The sequence below is a fragment of the Bos javanicus genome, chromosome 8, assembly GCF_032452875.1.
Source record: "Bos javanicus breed banteng chromosome 8, ARS-OSU_banteng_1.0, whole genome shotgun sequence".
Lineage (NCBI taxonomy): Eukaryota > Metazoa > Chordata > Mammalia > Artiodactyla > Bovidae > Bos > Bos javanicus.
The window spans coordinates 34633082-34648589 of NC_083875.1; the positions used below are offsets into that span (position 1 = coordinate 34633082).

Genomic DNA, 15508 nt, shown 5'->3' on the forward strand with positions numbered 1-15508 from the left:
GCGGGGCGGCTGCCGCCGGAGACGTGGGGTGTGTGCCTGTCTGTTCGAGCGGGAGCAGGAGGGAGCGCGAGCGAGCGGGCCAGCGCGGGAGCGACCGGGAGAGGCTCGCCGCCCCGGCTCCCCGCCCCGCCGCGCCCGCAGCCGGCAGCCCGAGCGCGTGGGGCAGCGCCTCGCCCTGACGGAGGACGGTCCCTCAGCTTCTCCGCCAGCCGCTCGTCGGCCTCCCCCGCCCCGCGCTCCCTCCCAGCCCGAGCCCTCCCGCTGCTCCTCCTCCTCAGCCTCCTCCCTCCTCGCGCCGCTGACAGGCAGCCTCCGCGGGGAGAGTGCAGGTACTTTGCCTTCAGAATAATTTGCAGGACCCCGGCGAGCTTGCGGAGCGCCCAGATTTTCTCTTGCCCTCCCCCCCTCCCTCCCGAAAAGAAGATCCCACTTTTGAAACAAGCAGAACCCCCGAAGCAGGAGCAGCAGACCAAAGCCAGAGCCCGACGGGCGGCTGTGCATGTGCTGTCCTTTCTTGCAGTTTATTCTGGGCCTGTGTGGAATAGAAAGACAATTCTTTATTTGACTGGAAGGAGAGAAAGGAGAAGACTCCTCAGGGTTTCCAAGGAAGACTGGAGCGGCTGCTTTAGTAAGTAAACTGTGCTTCCGTATTTCTTGTCTTAAAGTGAGGCATATGCTGAATGAATGCTTCTCCCCCGATGGTATGGGCGGGCAGTTTGTTCGTTTTACCAGGGAACAAGTTGACTTATATAACTTCACTAGTTCTTAATTGAGAAGTGGTTTGCTAAGCAATTTTTTTTTTTTTTTTTGAAGAACATTGCATTGAGCAGACTTCAGTGTGGGCAACCATACTGGAGATCTGTTTTTTAAACGCTCATTGTTCACGAGCTATGGGAAGCTTGGTGTTTGAAACCCTGGTTGGTTCTAAGATTCAAGGATGGGTTCCTAGGGAGAAAAACAAAAAACAAAAAACAAAAAAAACTTGAGAATTCTAACCCTACTGGTACCCCCCTACTGCTACCTTCAACCTCAGTCTTAATCCACACCAACTCCCATCCTTCACTGACTTCTCTTGGTTGCTTGTTTTATCTTTAGTTGTGAAGAGAGCTTGTTTAAAAAAAAGGGGGGGGGGGTCAAGGGAAAGTTAAGTTAATATAGGTGGTGTGAAAGACTGGAATAAAAGCCTGTTGAGGTTTTTTTTGTTTTGTTTTGTTTTTTAATGCTTGTAGATAAATGAGATGTGGAGGAAAATATGAGAAATAGCTTCGTTTAGAAAAAAAATGCATGGAATTAATTTGGAAAAGGAATCTGAAAAATGTTTTGGAGAGGGCAGAAGCTGAGGCTGTGACTTTGACACAGCAGGTTATAAACTGTGACAGGGCTCAGCAGCCTGTGACAGGTTTAAGGTGTCTCCTAGGGCTGACTATCTCTGCATCAAAAACTTTTGCAGGCAGTATTCCTCTTGGGGTTAACATCACCGTGTCAGTAGCTGCAGCATTTCTGTAAAAACAAGTAGGACACTCTTCCTTTCTCTGTGAAAGGGTTAACGATATCTTAAAATTAAAAAAAAAAATACATTTGGCAATATTTTGTGATATCTAAATAAAATCTTTGTGTTATATCAGGACAAATATAGTTGAGTCAGTTTGTTTTGCAGAAGAGGGAGAGAATCAGTAACATTTCAGCAGTTTTTTTTCTTTTCTTTATCACTGCCAAATGGATCCTGAATCCAATTCTTCTCGCATTGTTACATATACAGTAGATACAGTAGGAATTACAGTTTAGTTAAAACAGAGCTGATTAACAAATTCAAAGTTCTTTGACATAACGCTCATACTGACTAGTATAGAATACTTATTAGAAAAAGTTTGTTTTTTCTTTAACTTTCAATTTTCCATGTTGGTATAAAATACACTTTTCTAATCATTTTAAGAGTTAAAAACCAGACTGAAAATTAAAACCACTTGTCTCACAGATTTTATTTCTAAGAAAACACCGTACTATCAAATAATACCTAAAGGTTTTCTTATATTTAATTGATGATAATGGTAAAGTGAAAAAACACCTTTTTATTTACTCAAGTTATTATATAAAAGCAGCTATATTCTTTTGACACTGAATTAAAAAAAAAAAAATTGAAGAGTGAACTAATGATCACTGATTTTAAAAAGGGAGAGATCTTTCAGAACTGTTATTATCCAATGTCAAAAGCTCTGAATATCTTGAGACATAAGTTTTTAGGATAATGAAATAACAGGAGGACAGTTGATAAATTTGTTGACATGAAGTTACCATACATGGAAATCACTTGGTAAAGACTTATCAATATTTCTTGTATATTACTTCATTTTCTATCCAAATGTGTTTTCTTATACATATTACTGCTCTCAGTTGCCACTTCTACCATTAGTTTAAAGTAAATTTAAATAATTTAAAATAAAGACTCAGGTTGATCAGATTTGGATTATAGCAAATGACCTCTACTCATCTGTGACCTCAAATATCTGAAAGAATATCTGATGTTTGAAAACATAATTATTGAAAAATAAAAGGTGAGTTTGTACTGAGGTAACCAAATTTGAGTGGGCCAAACATGTTATTGCCTATATTACTGTAAGACATGTATTCCACAGAAGGAAAAACATGACAGAATTAACATGAAGACTAATCTGACACAGATTCTGTTTCTAATTATGTCATAGTGCTGAGGAAGATAGCCTGAATTACAACCATTTCTAGTAAAGCTTGCACATATTATGTTTGATCATTGTCCCTATATAATAAGAGAGAAGAAAGTCAAAGCTGAATGGGGCAATTTAATCGTCAGGTCTTTTGGCCACCAGCTTTTTGTGCAGTCCAGAAGTGGTTGCAACTTTAAAGTTGAAAAAAAGAAAGTTGCTAAGGTCAGCAGTAATATGTTTTATTATGCAATTGTTCTTGTTATTCAGATCAGATAATGGCCCTATGAAATACATAAGCAGTCTGCAGGGAATGAATGATTAATTCCTCTAAACGTGTGCTTACTAAAGGAGTTCTTACTAATAAAGTGCTGTACAGCTGCATTTGCTTACAGTTGCAGTTGGCGAAGGCAAACATACTTTTCTTTTAATAGTAACATCGAATTTACAGGTATAGTCCTGAAACTATCAATATTTAAAGATTTTATGGACCACATGATCATACATTCTATGGAACCTTTTGGATGTGATTATTATTTCCTTAAAACAAGTGAGACATTGTTAATCAGATGCAATTCTGAAATATGGTTAAATTACTTTGTTTTTGCGTATATGAAATGACATCCTTTCCTTCCTGTGTACTATTAGTAGGGTGCGGATGCAATCTGCAAGAGCAAAGGACGTTTTCTTTAGTAAGGTTAAGTATAAGACAAAAGCTAAAATATTGCTGGTTTATATAAAAAAATTAGTTGGATACTATATTAAAATTTTAGTATGACTAATAGTACACATGACAAGTGTGGCTACCACTGGTGTAAATGGTTTTGCAGTTAGGAGAGTTTCAGTGATTTAACTTTTGCTATCTCTGCATTTCTAAGACTGGCTTATGGGAGAAGGTGGGTAATGGATGGATTTTTTATGGAAATTTGAGAACAGGTGATCTGAAATGCATGCTACATATTTTAAATTCACCTACCCAATGGCTTCTTTTATAGACATTTCTGAAAAAAGTGTGATTTTCAAAGCTGATTAATTAGTCAGCTAATTAGAATATCTATCAATATGTCTTTACATATGTATTTCTCAAATGTCATATCACAAATAACTTTAAAATTCCTCTGTCATTTGAATAAAATACCTCAACCCCAGCAATGTCTTTTTGGACTTATACTGAATTTAATGCATTTTAACCATGCAAATTATATGAAAATACATATTTGATAATGCTAATTTAAAAGTTATAGTGAATATTGGATGAATAGTATTTTGTATCCAGTTTAGTGCCACTTGAATTTATCTCCTTATATATTTAAATGCAAATTCTTTATGGTTACTGTCAGTTCACTGGGTTCTAATCAGGTTGTTCAAAAGTAATTTGACATCCATAAGGAGTAAATGAATTTCCACCAGAACAGTTAAAAAATATATAAGTTAAATGTACTTGTAATAACGGTTATGTTTCTTCAAACACTTTAAAGTGTGTTGAATGAAGGAAAATGAACAACCAAAAATGAACATTACTCACAAGGTAAACATTTATGTGATTCTAGAATTGTTTTGAATTTTCCTCTGATCCTTATAATTGGCTGTGTGACCCCAGGGAGGTAACTTGGACTCCCTTACCTGGTTTTATTCTCTGTCAAGTAGAGAAAGTGGGCTACAAATTGAGAATACTTCAATAACAAAATCTTAGAAACAAGTTAATATAATTACTAATATATGAAATACTAGTGTTTAGCAAATTGTTGAATTACACTATGTCAGCTTGATAATCCATGTAGGAGCTGGGGCAGCCATCTTGTTTGAAGGAAGTCTAAGGATATTTTCCTGAAACAATGTTGGCAGTGCTTGGACATTGTTTCTTTCTTGGATTAAGTATTTATTTGAGTGGTTTTGAAGGAGAAGGATGGAGATTATTGAAGGAAGGGGCTTGATTAATTTTTCTCTAAACCTCCCTTTCCTCTTGCTACTGAAAGAATATTGCACAAGTGTTTTTGTATTTGTTACTCTATTCAATACCAGAAGGGTATGAAAAGATAAAAATGAAAGGAATTACTTTCTTTTGACATCCCTTTTTCTCCTCTTAATTACTTCATATAAGCTATTTTACAATGTCATGTTTAGGTAAATATGTACAATTGAAATTAACTCATGTTTTCCCCTGTAACACCTGTAATAGATGTCACAGCTAGAAGAAGCTATAGAAAGAATTATTTCAACTAATATTTTAAAAAGGAAATTAAATACTTCAAATATTAAAAATTATAAAGATGAGATAAATTTCCAAAATTCACAGAGAGGCTTTTCATCATGGAGCAATATTATCTAAGGTGTTGCATTAACAAGAAAATAGTAAGTTATAAGTTAAAAATATCATTGATGATATAGAATACATTTCATATAAAATATTTTGTAATCATCATACTTATTGTGGAAAGTGAATACAGAGAAAGAATACATATGGTGTTAATTTTAAGTACTTGTTTTTTAAATAGAAACCAATCATTTCTTCCTAGATGCAGTTCATGTTGTATAGTTGATGAAATTAGATACTTCCTCCCCTCTAACAAAATCAGTGTGCCTAGTCTTCTCCTTTTCTGATACAAGTCTCTGAAATGTAGCAAGTGACCTATATTTCTACAAATGTTTTATGTTTTATATCATTGGAGATTGGGAGATCATGCTATATTTAAAATTATTTACTTTAGTTCATGGGGTTGCAAAGAGTAGGACACAACTGAACAACTGAACTGAATGCAAGTTATTGCTGATTAATTATAGAGGGTTCATTTGCTTTTTGTTGTGTATATCTTCATGTGTGTCCATGTGTATGTGTTTGTGTGTTTAGATACATTTATTAAAGATGAAATTTAGTGAAACTAGTATGCTTAAAATTTTTAGAAGCGTATATACAATAATTGAATAGTCAAAGAGAACATACGTTAGAGTGTGATGAATCAAAGTGCTCTCTGATTAGTCCTTAAATCAAATGAAATTCAACAATATACCATTTTACTAAGGCCTTCCCCCTTGTAATAATTTCATATATTTTCCAAATGTTTGTTTTTAATCACTAACTTGTGTCTGACTCTTTTGCAACCCCATGGACTGTAGCCCACCAGGCTCCTCTGTCAATGGGATTTCCCAGACAAAAATACTGGGGTAGGTTGCCATTTCCTTCTCCAAGGGATCTGCCAGACCCAGGGATTGAATGCATGTCTGCTGTACTGGCAGGCTGATTTTTTACCACTGAGCCACTAGGGAAGCCCATATTTTCTAAATACCACATAATAATAATTATTAAGTATTCCTTTTTAATATAAATTTATTTATTTTAATTGGAGGCTAATTACTTTACAATATTGTATTGGTTTTGCCATACATTGACATGAATCCGCCACAGGTATACATGTGTTCCCCATCCTGAACCCTCCTCCTACCTCCCTCCCCATCCCATTCCTCTGGGTCATCCCAGTGCACCAGCCCCGAGCACCCTATATCATGCATCAAACCTGAACTGGCGATTCATTTCACATATGATAATATACATTTTTCAATGCCATTTCCCAAATCATCCCACCCTTGCCTTCTCCCACAGACTTGAGATGTATAGGATTACGTAGAACCTAATTGCTGTTTTTTTACATGTTCTTATGGACCTTACCTGATTAAGTATATGTACTTAGATCCTAAAAAAATGTAAGGAACAAATTAATATTTGGTTATGACATGGTTTATTACTTAAGAACAGTCATCTTTAACCTCAGATTTGTGGTACTGGTTTGGTTTACCAAGTCGTGTCTAATTCTTGCGACCCCATGCACTTCAACGTGCCAGGCTCCTCTGTCCACAGGATTTCCTAGACAAGAATATAGAAGTGGGTTGCCGTTTCCTTCTCAGGTTAAACATATTTAATTTTAACTGGAATACCTTGCTGTAAGAGTCATTGCATACAGGATGCTATCTGATTTACTTTGCCAAAGAACAAAAACTATTACACTTAAATACAGAATTAGTGAACTTTTATTTTAAAAAGTCCATTTCAAGCCTGCAAATATGTAAGCAATCAGCTACATGACTCTATTAGTGCACTTATTATAATGGGACCTCTGTGAATTGTACCTTTTAAAGACTACCCAAAGTTATATTTCTCAAATATAGTTTGTACTGTTGAAAAAGAGACCCCCTTCAGCAGCTGCATGCACAGAGAACAAAGCCAGACAAGCATATGTGCACATATTCCTTTTTACTACTTACTAAACACCTGGATTATGGAATTTGTATCGCAGGATATACTATTTCTTTTATTAGATTGTCTTGGGAGGCTTAGCACAAAAGCAGTAATACTCTACATGCTGTATCACTGAGTATTGTCCAAGTACAGTGACCTAGAATCTTCATGATCATAAATTCTACTTAGAGGTAGAATAAAGGATGTAGAGAGCAGAAAATGGAGAAAAGGAGAGACTTGTTAATCTCACCCTAGATACTGTATCCTTCCACTATTTTTCTTCGCCCAAATGTTTGAGATATGACTTTCCACTTGGGGTGAATGGCCATGAGAATAACAGGGAACTTGGCTTGCACCTTCACTGTCCCAGTCTTTGCCATTTCTACCTTGTATCCATCTAGAACCCTTAGGGAGGTCAGTTTATCAGTTCATGATCTATATCAATTCCTATGATTTTGCACAAAAATCGAGGGCAATAATTCAGGCACCATATGCACTACACCTAGAAGTTAATTTCTCTTCTGTTTCCCAACTTAGATATATTTTCAAGTCAGAATCACTAGTCAGGATTATGTAATAGGTACTACAAGGCAGCATAATCCATATAATATTTGATCGCCAAATATTTATTGTCTCCAATACTCCAAGGAATGCTGAGTAAACATTCATAAGGGAGCAATATAAAACTTCCCAAATTGTGATCATCTTGTATTCTTAGGAAATCTTTCACTGTTATCAAGAATTTTTTTTATTCCATAGAGAAAATATAATTTTCCTAAAGAATCTTTTAAATTACAGAAAAATTTCCTCAGTTCTTCGCTTCCTTTATCACTTTCCCCCTCTCATTGGCTGTCATCCTGAGTCAGCAGCATCTCTCTGGAAGCTGGTAGAATCCTTGTTGCTAGTATAGCAGCTGTAGGCTATGTTCTATTCCTCTGCAGTTAGTTGATATCCTTTATCATCATCACAGTTGGGTTACTCCATTGCTAATTGGGTAATGTGCCCATTGTCCAAAGTTCCAGAGAGGCAGGTATGATAAGCATAACACTATACCATCCTCATGTTGACAAAATATGGGAAACACAAATAAATCTCCAGCCCACTGTAGCAATTTACAGTCTATGGACCAGTCCCTTTGTATTTTCAAATTCATGGCACACAAGTTATAGTCAATAATTGTGCTGCTGTTTCAGTTACAACCAAAGCATTATTGTAGGAGAGCATGGGGTTTTCCCAGTAAAAAGAACAAACAGAGAGAAAGAGAGGAAATTCTGCCTGTATATTTGAATGTGTGACTTATTTTCATATTTTTTGTAATATATACTTTGCATCAAATAACCAAAGAGGAGGAAAAAAGTATAATTTAAATTTTTAGAAACTTGCTTGAATTGTTAGATATCTTTGGAGTTAAAAAATTACCCTAAATTCATCTTTTGCTTTCTTTAGTTTCTAACTTAATTTTAAAGAATTTCTCTTTTTATCTTCCTTAAAAGCCCTTGTCAAAGATGTATTGATGGTACTATTCAACAGTAACATTTGACAGTCCTGAGACAATATATGGTTTCAGCTTCAAGGAAAATTGCATTTTACAATATGCTATTAGTTCTTAATTCATATTTATTAATGTTATTTATTTCAGTGGCTCGTTGCTTGTAATTTTGGTGTGTGAGGATGTCTGGTGGCTTTTCCTCTGACTGGATGCATTTGTCCTGTGTCATACGTGCTATCCATTTGTTTCCTCCTAGGAAACGTGTGGTTAGCTCTGTAAGACATGGCTTAGCCTCGTGATTTATACCTGTGTGGCTCAAGACAACAGAGCTTTCTTGCAGTAGAAATGTGTGCTTGTGGGACTGAGATCAGCACTTCAGTGTCCCATTTCCCTGCCCCTGAGGATTGCACACCTTCCTCTGGTGTGCGTGTGTTTTAGGTGCTTTCTGTTTTCCCATACACCTCTCCATTCTTGGTAAGTGGCCAGACTTAAGAACATAAATACACAGTCACGAAGACATACTAATAATTACTAATTTTTTTGAAGTAGTATATCTTAAGAAATAGTCTAGTTATATTTATATAATACACTACATATGCTTATTTCCAGGGAAGATATTTCAGGCAATATTTGTTCTGGTGTGAAATCTTATGTAGGCTGAACACAGAGATTAATCAGTTTAGGGAGCTAGGTCAGAAGAGATCTTATGTTTCCTACTATAGTAGGCTTCCTTTCTCCCTTATTCAGTAGAGTTTGGATATCTCTTCCCATTTCTGTTTCTACTGCCAAGATTCCCTTTTATGCTTATTTCATTGCCCTTACTGGGTACCCGGTGCCATAGTTACCCAGGGATGAATCTGTTGACCACATGAGACTCTAAAAATGTATATTGTTAAGGTTTTTAAAAATAGATTCTATCATTGTTTGTATTGGCATGTCCCTTACATTTCAGCCATCACTTTCATTAATATAATCCACATTTCCTAACTAGTTCATTACTTCTTATGATTCTAGTTATCACTTCTTATTACATTAAAATAAAGAAGCATTTTTTTTCCTAATCAGTGATGGCATCAGGGTCTTATTTTCATCATGGGTTTGGGAATATTTTTGTCTTATAGAATCTTCTCATGAGCTTTGAAAAAGCCTTAAGATAGAAGGTGATAATAACAGCTAAACATCTTGACTCTTTAATGTATGCCAGTCACTATTTTAACTGCTTCATGGGCGTTAACTCATTTTATCCCACCTCAGCCCCATGAAGTTGGTAGTTGTTATTTTTAATTTACAGGTGAGGGAACTAAAGTACACAGAACCTAAGGAAAGCTGCCCATTTTAGCCATGTATTTGCCATTGTAGCAGAGTGGAAAGTGAAAAAACTTTGCACTCTGCCTGCAGATCCCAAATTTTAAACCACTTTGCCATTTTGAAATAGGTCCGTTCTCCCGTGTGTACAGCATTAGTGTATAAAAATTCTGCAATCACATAGGTTATATGCATCAAATGTGGACAACATGAGATATCCAGCTCAGCTTTCATGATATAATTCCTTTCAAATGAAGCCAACACAAAATTTTGGAAGTAACTGCTAACATACAGGGTCAGAATACTGTGAAAGTATTGCTCCAGGATAAAAGTAAGAGAAGACACAAAACACAAAAGCGAACTATTTCCAGATAACTCTTGCCAAAGTTGAGTGGGTAAGGGTGGCACAAGTGCTTTAGAGTGCATTCCCTTTCTTTCTTTCTTTTTTTTTTTTTTATACTGGAGTATGCTCTGCTCAGTCACTTCAGTTGTGTCCGACTCTGTGCGACCCCAGAGACGGCAGCCCACCAGGCTCCCCCGTCCCTGGGATTCTCTAGGCAAGAACACTGGAGTGGGTTGCCATTTCCATCTCCAATGCATGAAAGTGAAAAGTGAAAGTGAAGTCACTCAGTCGTGTCAGACTCTAGCGACCCCATGGACTGCAGCCTACCAGGCTCCTCCGTCCATGGGATTTTCTAGGCAAAAGTACTGGAGTGGGGTGTCATTGCCTTCTCCAATATTGGAGTATAGTGTATTTACAATGCTGTGAAAGTTTCAGGTGGCCAGCAAAGTGAATCAGTTATACACATACATATGCATAAGTTGCTTTAGGCATGTCCAACTCTTTGTGACCCGATTGACTATAGCCCACCAGGCTCCTCTGTCCATGGGGTCCTCCAGGCAAGAATACACAAGTGGGTTGCCATGCCTCCTCCAGGGGATCTTTCTGACCCAGGGACTGAACCCTCATCTTTTCCATCTCCTTCACTGGCAGCTGGGTTCTTTACCACTAGTGCCACCTGGGATATAGCCACTCTTTTTTAGAGTCTTTTCTCATGTAGGTCATTACAGAGTACTGAGTAGAGTTCCCTGTGCTATATGTAGTAGTAGGTCCTTATTAGTTATCTATTTTATGGCAGAGTTTATTTCTTTTCTTCCTTGGAGACTGTTGATCTGGTAGAAGGAGAATCTGATGTGCCCTCTGTTTTTGCCAGTGGTGTCTCCCCACATAGGCCCCTTCTCAGTAAGTTGAGTGAGGTGGTTCCCATCAAACAGGCCCCTATAGACCCTTGGACATAGATTTTATGCTGCATCAGGTGTTTACATACTTTGCTGCACTTAGTGACTGGTGACCAAGAGCCAGAATTTTTTAGTCACGCAAGATGTTTGAGTCACTTTGCTTTGTGTAGAAGGCATAGAGGAATACAAATGTGAAGACAGGGAAGATGAGTTCTGCATATATGATGGAGTGAGATTTAGGGTCCAAAAGGCCCCATCTGCCAGTGAATATAATCCAAGGTACTATAATGCATGTTTCCCATGATAAGGAAATGAGACTAGCATAATTAACTGATACAAAATATAGGTGATGCTGATGATGAGCAGTAAGGAAATAAGAAGAGGAAAGCCAAACAATTGGTCCTGTAAGAGTCACTTTAATTACAATTACTTTGGTGCACTCTTAGTATTTATGTCTCATTGCCACATAGTCTGGGTAATATTTACACCATTGCATCATGTTGGATTAAATTTGTTGTAATTTTAATTTGATAGCAATAGTAAAATACTTTCATATGCTTCTTTTCTTCCAGTGTGTTGATTAGTGTTCTTGAATTTTTGTGCAATTGCTTACTTGAAACTTAAATTGAGGGAATATGAGTTATAGCATAAATCATGATTTAATCTTTAGGTTATAAGGATAGAAAAGTTAAACTTGTATAGTAAAAGATTAAAAAAGATTGAATAATATAATCTTGTGTGTGCAGTGTGCTAAGTTGCTTCAGTAGTGTCCAGCTCTGCAACACTATGGACTATAGCCTGCCAGGCTCCTCAATACATGCAATTCTCCAGGCAAGAATACTGGAGTGGGTTGCCATTTCCTTCTCCAGGAGATCTTCGGACCCAGGGATGAAACCCACATGTCTCTTAAGTCTCCTGCATTGGCAGGCAGGTTCTTTACCACTAGCATCACCTAGAAAGCTTCAGTTCAGTTCAGTTCAGTCACTCAGTCATGTCTGACTCTTTGCAACCCATGAATCGCAGCACGCCAGGCCTCCCTATCCATCACCAACTCCCGGAGTTCACTCAGACTCACGTCCATCGAGTCAATGATGCCATCCAGCCATCTCATCCTCTGTCATCCCCTTCTCCTCCTGCCCCCAACCCCTCCCAGCATCAGGGTCTTTTCCAGTGACTCAACTCTTCACATGAGGTGGCCAAAGTACTGGAGTTTCAGCTTCAGCATCAGTCTTTCCAATGAACACCCAGGACTGATCTCCTTTAGGATGGACTGGTTGGATCTCCTTGCAGTCCAAGGGACTCTCAAGAGTCTTCTCCCAACACCACAGTTCAAAAGCATGAATTCTTTGGTGCTCAACTTTCTTCAAACTCCAAAAAGCTTACTAAACATTTATTTGATTTCTAACATATGAGAAATGCTCGAGCTTATTGATAGAAATCTGGTACCCTAACTTTGAAAGGACATGAGAAGTATCTTTGATGTTCTGTAAAATTATCAGAAATGTGTGACATTTTAAAATCAAACTCAATAAAATATTAGCTTTGTTCTTCCTTAACTTAATCAACACTTTTTATGTCTATGGTATACATGTGTCAAGTTATCATTTTATTTAATACCGCAAGATGTAACACGTGTATTAATACAAAAACTTTCATGCTCCCTATATTTGGGGAAATACAGAATACCAAATAGAGAAAGTTAAAGTTATATTATGGCTCATATTTCAAGAGGCACAAACCTCTTCCTTTCAGGTGTGAATGATATGGAAACAGCTTAATGAACAGTTTTATTGGATTATCTCCCCGCCAACCCCCCCAAGATCTTGGTAAGGTCTTTCCTCCCTAAGGTGCTCTGATTACTTGCCAAGAAATTCAGTGAATTTTCCTTTGTAAATTAGAATTAAGAAATAGAAAATGTGCCAGACTGGGCAGTTTTATGATGTAAACGTGTCCACTGGAAATTGTTAAACTGTTAAAACTCTTGTTGCAAGTTAAGATCTGGCCTTCTATCACTGAAAAGCTTGGAGGAAGAGTAGTGTCAAGCCTAAAAAATGAAGCTCTGGACTCTTGCACACACTGACAATAATGTCTTTGTATTTCTCTTGATTTATGAATAAATATATCATAATCTTAAGGTCCAAAGTATTTTTAAATGGGTAGTTAATTATTCTTAAAATGTAATATACTCATTATATACAGTATAATTTGCATATACAATATGAGTTGTGCAAGATATCTTGGATTAGATCTCTGCAGGCAAACAAATCTAACAGATCCAGAAAATTAGCTAAAATAAGCAGAATCTGCAATTTCAAGAGAGTAAAATTTTTTAAAAGTCTAGGTTGTCTCATCAGTTCTATGCTGGCATCCATGTTTATCTGTGAGGTCCTACCATAAAAATGATATTATCAGGACCAAGCTCTGTCAAGCCCACCCTCTATTATCTACTAAACTTTTCCCTATGCAGTAATTTTACTTCAGGATCTTACTGAATTGCTATATTCCATTCAGGCTGCTATGACAATAATACCATGGACTGAGTAGTTTATAAACAACAGAAATTTATTCCTCACAGTTCTGGAAGCTGGCATGCCCAAGGTCAAGGTGATAGCAGACTTAGTGTCTGGTAAGAGCTCATTTCTTGGTTAACAGACAATCACTTTCACTTTCATTAGACAATCTTCTTACTGTATTCTCACTTGATAGATGGGGCAGGAGAGTTCTCTGTAGTCTCTTTATAAGGGCACTGATTCATTCATGATGATTCTACCTTCATGACTGAATCACCTGCTACACTACATACCACTGAATAGGGAATAGATTTCAACATAAGAATTTTGGAAGAATGTAACATTCTGTCCATAGCACATGTCTTACCTGGATGACTACTTCCCATCTTCCTACTTCCACCCTATCTCCTCATTCTTCTCTCTTCCACCAAACGATTTTTTTAATGCAAATCTGATTATGCTTAAAACATTAAAGGATTCCTTATTTCATGGAGTATAATGTTAAAAACAGAAACTTAGTGTGATGTAAAAGCACCTTCCTGACCCAGGTTGCAAACTACCTTCTCATTTTTATTTCTTTCTTGTCTTCTACTACACTATGTACTCTATAATAAAGTCATATACACAGGTTGAAGTTAACACTTAAATAATTTAAGTAGCTTGTGATGAAAATTAAGAGACTATCTCAAATTTTGTATTGTTACATGTTTGTGTACTTCAGACACTAACTTTGAATCTGATTTCAGAGTATCATGAGTATTCTTTTCAGGCAATGACATAAGAATGGCAACTTTGAGGGACTTATTTCTTTTTGTGGCTTTGCTCAAGTTGAACCAGCTACTATATTATTTCTGCACAACAAATCGATCAGTTTTCTGTTGCTTCCCAGCAGCAGCCAGTATCTGCCATACAAAGTAATGATGTCTCGCAAAATTTTATGTTGTGTTTCCCCTGCCAACTCCAAAGTGGTCAGCCTCCTTTGGTTTGCCATCCTGGAACTGTGTGGGATTCTTACTGTCGCCCAGCCCCCACAGGCACAGACTCTGCTGCTCACAGCTTGGCTGGGCTCCAGATCTTTGTTGCTGGAAATGCTACTGTAACATCTGTTGAGTATTGCATGTATGTAGTTACATCAATCTTAAAAATTTGGGTGCACTTTCCAGGATCGTGGCACACATTGTATAACATGAAAATTAAATGTCTTGAAAAGAATGTTGCAGATCAAAAAGGGAAACAGTTAATAAGTTTTTACAATGTTGCTTTCATACTAAGACCTTCCAGAAAACCTTTGTTGGATATTTGGATAACATATGACTGATTTTCTGTGGAATTAACCAGGTAGAGAAAGTTTTTTTTTTAATTATTTTTTTGAAGGATAATTGCTTTATAGAATTTTGTTGTTTTCTGTCAAACCTCAACATGAATCAGCCATATGGAAAACTGTTTATATAAGGGCTTGACAAAATAATTGATTTTTTAAAGTTAATCAGTTTTGTCTTAGGAAAAGTATTCAGGATTTTAAAGTGATATATCATGAGATAAAATAAATATGTGCTCACAGCTTCCATGTCTGTATTTTTCATGACCTTGGAAAATACTGCATGAACCCCTTCTTTAGACCACAAATCCAAAATAATGTGATGGCTACAAGATGTTGATTGGCTCCATAGTAATATGTTTCTATAGTCTAAAGAACCCATTATATTGGATTGTTTTTTTATCAGTAACTAAAGCTGATAAATATTGAGTCTGATCTGTTGGAAGATTGGAAAGACTGGGAAGGGGGAAAACTGAGTAGAAGAGGAAAGAATCAAGATGTTATTGCTGAAAATAACACAACTGAAGGGGGGAAGGCCTTTTTTAAAAAATTGAGTAATCTTATTTTAGTCTATGCAAAATCTTGGAATTGAGCTTTCTGATTAAGTAAATTAACAACTACATGATCAGTGGAATACTTTAGAAACCTATAAAATATTCATGACCAAACTTTGAAAAAAAAGTTGCAATATCAGTCTAGGTAAGCAGTTATTTGTACATTTGTTTTTTTCCCATAGAG

The 15508-nt window shown here is 36.9% G+C and overlaps 1 protein-coding gene across 13 annotated transcripts in view; it reads left to right on the forward strand.

Annotated features, from left to right (window-relative positions):
* Nucleotides 1-396: 396 nt before the first annotated feature.
* PTPRD (protein tyrosine phosphatase receptor type D) overlaps nt 397-15508 on the forward strand; it is a 2538842-nt gene continuing 2523730 nt past the window's right edge. For all 13 annotated transcript variants that reach the window (XM_061425298.1, XM_061425300.1, XM_061425301.1 and 10 more), the window contains exon 1: nt 397-628. The gene's annotated coding sequence lies outside the window, so the exon portion shown is untranslated. The remainder of the gene's footprint in view (nt 629-15508) is intronic.